Consider the following 4,670-nt stretch of genomic DNA (forward strand, 5'->3'; position numbering starts at 1 on the left):
TTGCACCCTATGCCTTTCCCCACGCTAAGACACGATGGTTCCTTTCCTAACATCTCTTACGTTCCTCACTGCAGCCTTGTTTTGCATCCACTCCACCACCCCGCACTCTCCCAGAGTTTGTGAGCATGGGAGGGTTGAATAAGAATCCTCAGAAGTTAGGAAAGTAAAACGTGATGGCCAAATCACGCCATATCATCTCTCCAGACCACATTGGCCTAATTTAAGACCTTGGTTTCCGCTGCAGTTTAAGAAGGGCAGCTCAGAGCTTGTTCTGAAGAAAGAAAAAGGAAGGCAAATGGAAGTGTTATTCTGATGCTGCCATCTGGTGGGCAGAATTGCTGATGGACCCATCCAGCCTCTATGGTTTGTGTCTTCTTGTGAATGTCAGTGTCTGGTTACTGAGAAAGCATCTCTATCACTATGGTTTTGCCTGAAGGGGTTGCTCACTCAGAGTCAGGAATGTGCAAAAGAAGCTTAGTGGTATTTTAATGGCTGTGGCCGTGTCCTGAGGGCAATGCGTCTGTGGGGGGTGTTTGTGTATTTGAGACTGAGGAGGGGTGGGAGTGGGTGGAGAGACAGAGCAGCTCTTTGGAGCTTGAGAGAACCCAACATTTCTCGCTGGATTAACCCTACACTTGATCTTAGCCAAACTGTGAAGACTGCACTTTTTCTATCTGCAATAATTAATGAGAGGAGAAAATTCTTGAGAGAACATTTGCCTTGTCAGGGAGTTTCAGAATTTTAAGTTTGTGTTATGCTTTGATTTACTTATTTTTACATATTTTATTTGGTTTTGTAGTGGTTAGGGTGTTGGACTACGACCTGGGAGACCAGGGTTCGAATCCCCACACAGCCCTGAAGCTCCCTGGGTGACCTTGGGCGAGTCGCTGCCTCTCAGCCTCAGAGGAAGGCAATGGGAAACCCCCTCTGAATACCGCTTACCATGAAAACCCCATTCATAGGGTCGCCATAAGTCGGAATTGATTTGAAGGCAGTCTATTTCATTTTTCAATTTTATTCAGATTTTTAATTTTAACATTTGTTACAACAGGAACATTCCCCCCACCCCTTTTAAGGGTCATGTTGTGATCTGCTAGGGAAGTTTGGCGTTTTAAGTTTATGTTGTTATTTATCTGGGTCCTAGTTAACTTCCATCTATGTTACCTTGTGTTACTTTCATCCTGTTAAAGGCTTGTTTTGTGATGTTTGGATGACTAGTTATAAAGAAATTAATCTTATCTCAGTGGTGGCACCGGTTGGGGCTAGTGGGCAGGGGAATAGTCGTCTGGGGTCTCGTGGACCCCTTACATTTTTGGGAGCAGGGTCGCTATGTCTCCAGCATACTATGAGCAAATCAGCATGAAAGGGGAATTTCTTAGCTGCTGAGAAGAGTCTTCTAACATGCTTCCTTGTCCTTTCCTGCTGATTGGAGCCAATCAAGTGAAAGGAGGTGAGTCAGCCACAGAGAAGACTCTTCCCAGTAGCTAACACACTCCTTTTTCATGCTTATTGGCTCCTAGGGATGTCTGTTGTGGAAGAAGGCTTTAACAAGTATCTCACTCTCAAGCCAGCAGCAGCGGGAAAAAAGGATGGGAGGGGGTGTGGCTTTGATATCATGAAGGGACCCTGCACTTCTGAATTTGCCACTGCACTACTGCTGGTAGGGCAAAAGCCTGGGAGCCCCAACAGTGGACAAACCCAGAGCCAATTAATTATAGTTTTGCCCCCATCTGTCTCTCTCTTATGAGAAGATATGAAATGCATCCAATCAGCCTGGCACCTTCAGTAATTTTTTTGCACAGTTCAGTAGGAGCAATACAAAATAATACAGCTCACTGATTTGCCCTCTCCATAGTCATGGGGACACTCGCATTTACAGTAAGGGATTTCTTGGCATCTTCCCTCCAAACCTGATGAAGCGAGAACATTAAGGTGTACCAGTGTAAAGGCTCTACAGTGTTTTTGGACTGAGAGTGTATGTAGATAGTTGGCTGGTTTATTCAGCTGGATTGTTCTGTCTGCTAAAAAATAGTTGGAAATTAAGCCAAGGTCTTGTTGGCGTTCCACATCTGCCACACACTGCCTAAGGGTCACTCTGGCTGTTGCAAACCCCAAAGATATAAGGTGTTCCAAAGACAAACAGTATAGCTGGAGCTCTGGAGACAGAGCTTGCTTACATACAGACTTGAATTCATCTTATAGACTTAAAGGAGCTAAACCAGTTGGACAGAAGATTAACTTCAGCCAGAAGATGAGAGTAGCAAACCAAATCCCAAATTCAACTTTCCCAAGTCCAGCCTGACTGCAGGGTGGCGTTTGAAATGCAGCAAAGTAGGTAAACCATGGAATGGCAGTGCGTGTGGGGAGAGAAATGTCAATTGTGTGCTTTGCAACACGACAGCCTAAAGGCGGTGCCCTGTCAGTCCATTGATCCAAGATCTAAAATTACCTATCTACACCACTGTAGCTTACCCTACCCTAAAACCTCTTTTTAAAATCGTCTCAAAGAGCTCTTACTTTTCTTTTTCCTCCTCTTTCACTAGAGCACACCAGAAGCTGTAACGAGCTCAGTCAGACTAGAACATCAGACACAAACTTCCTAATAAACGTAAGGGAATAACCTGTTATTAGGCTGTAACACACTGCAGACCGATACAGAAAGCAGACCCCAGGTGCCAATATAAATAGAATTGTGGCTCTGATTGTAGCTGCTCCCAGACAGAAGGATAAATCCCCCACAAGCTCACTGTTGTACCCAATGGGGGAGATGCACCATAAATAGAAATGCAAGGGTTTCCGAGTCTTGCTTGCTGACTGCTGTACTCACTTGTCAATATCTGCAGGGTTCCTCTGGGGTGCTGGCAATTCCGCCTTCCAAACTGAAGGCACTTGGGACAGGACTGGAGGGACCAAATATCTGGCACCAGGCAGGGAAGGTCTTTATAAACCATATAGGGTATTCATCATGTGAAGGCTACTATGTCATTAAAGTAATATTTCACCTCTCTCTCTCTCCCTTTCATAATTTCAGTTCTTGGATACTGAGATTCATTAAGCTGAATGCTGTGTGGATGGATCATTGACCTGACTCAGCTGTGCAAATTTGTAACAAGACCTGATTATTTTTACAGATGTGAGCAAAATTAATTCATGTTACTCTTATTTTGTTTCCTGCTTGTAGGATGACATTCAGCTACTGAAAGAACTGAAGGTTAATCACTACTTGTTTTCAATTTCCTGGCCTTGTATTTTGCCCACAGGGATTAGATGAAAACTTGATATTTTCAGAGTAGCACATCAGTATTTTCCTACAATATGCATGGTGATTAAATGATAGTGTGGGTCCGTTTGTACAAAATGTATAGTTTTGAAAGCAATACACCTTCCACTGGGTTTTGTTTTCCTTCACAGATCTTGATGACACATCTTCCGGCTTTGGGGGGTGGGGGTGGCAGCAGGGAAGGCATGTCCCTTTCTGTCCATCTTTATCTAACAGCCTCTCCCAACCCTTGGGTCCCTAGATGTTGAAGGATTACAACTCCCATCAGCCCCAGCCAGCATGTCCAGTGGCATGAATTATGGTAACTGGAGTCCAGCAACATCTGGGGACCCAAAGGTTGGTAGTTCACCTGTACTCTTTAGTTGTGCAAAGTGATACTTAAGTTAATGAATCTAGTCAGTCTGTTAATGGACTCGCCCTTTCAGAAGTTCCCTTTTCTTTGAAGGAATCCCATTGTACAGCCATAAAGTCACAGGCTTGAAGGTGTTCCTAAAGATGACTACCCCTCCCCAAAGCTCACAACAATATATTTAAGGCTACAATTTTATGCACACTTACATGTGATTAAAGCCCAGTGAATACAGTGGGACTTACTTCATTATAAACATGTGTTGGGGTTGGGCAGCAGGTTTATAGAGAAGCTAGAACAAACACCTAATGTGTGAGCTACATGCATAACTAGCCATTGTGCACTTCAATTTCCTGGCTCTGCTCCATGACTAAAACAGATGTTATGTTTCTAGGCAATTGCAGAGGAAGGCTATGAAACAGGACAGCATGCATCAGGCCTCAAACAAGGCTCAGATGGAGCTTATAAAGCAGCACATTATATAATCAAAGTAACATGGGCAAAACACTGAAGCTTTTTCATATTGGTATCTCAGACTGGTTTCATATGGAAACCAGAACAATGGAGGCACTACTTTTCGCCACAGCGCCCCACACCAGTCACATTCATTACAACGTAAGATGAGCCTGGCTGCTGGATCAGACCAAAGGCCCATCGAGTCCAGCATCTTGTTTGCACAGGGGCCAGTGAGATGCTTGTGGGAAGCCCATAACTAGGACATTAATGCAACAGCACTCTCCCCACTTGTGAAACCCAGCAACTGGTATTCAGTGCCTCCACCACTGAAGACAGAACATAGCCAACATTCGTAGCCTTATTCTCCATGAATTTGTCTATGTCTGACTCGCAAAATGAGCCAGGTGAGGAATGGCTCCCACCCTGAACAGCCTTGCCTATCTCTGATGGCCTGCAATTCCAGTGTTGGAATGGAACATATCCAGCCAAGATGAAGAGGTTTCTCTTTAGCTTTATTGGAGTGGCATAGGAATACAGGAAAACAACTAATAAAGAGTCGACTGTTCATCCATTGAGCTCACTGTA

This window comes from Rhineura floridana, chromosome 14 (assembly GCF_030035675.1).
Source record: "Rhineura floridana isolate rRhiFlo1 chromosome 14, rRhiFlo1.hap2, whole genome shotgun sequence".
NCBI classification, from domain to species: domain Eukaryota; kingdom Metazoa; phylum Chordata; class Lepidosauria; order Squamata; family Rhineuridae; genus Rhineura; species Rhineura floridana.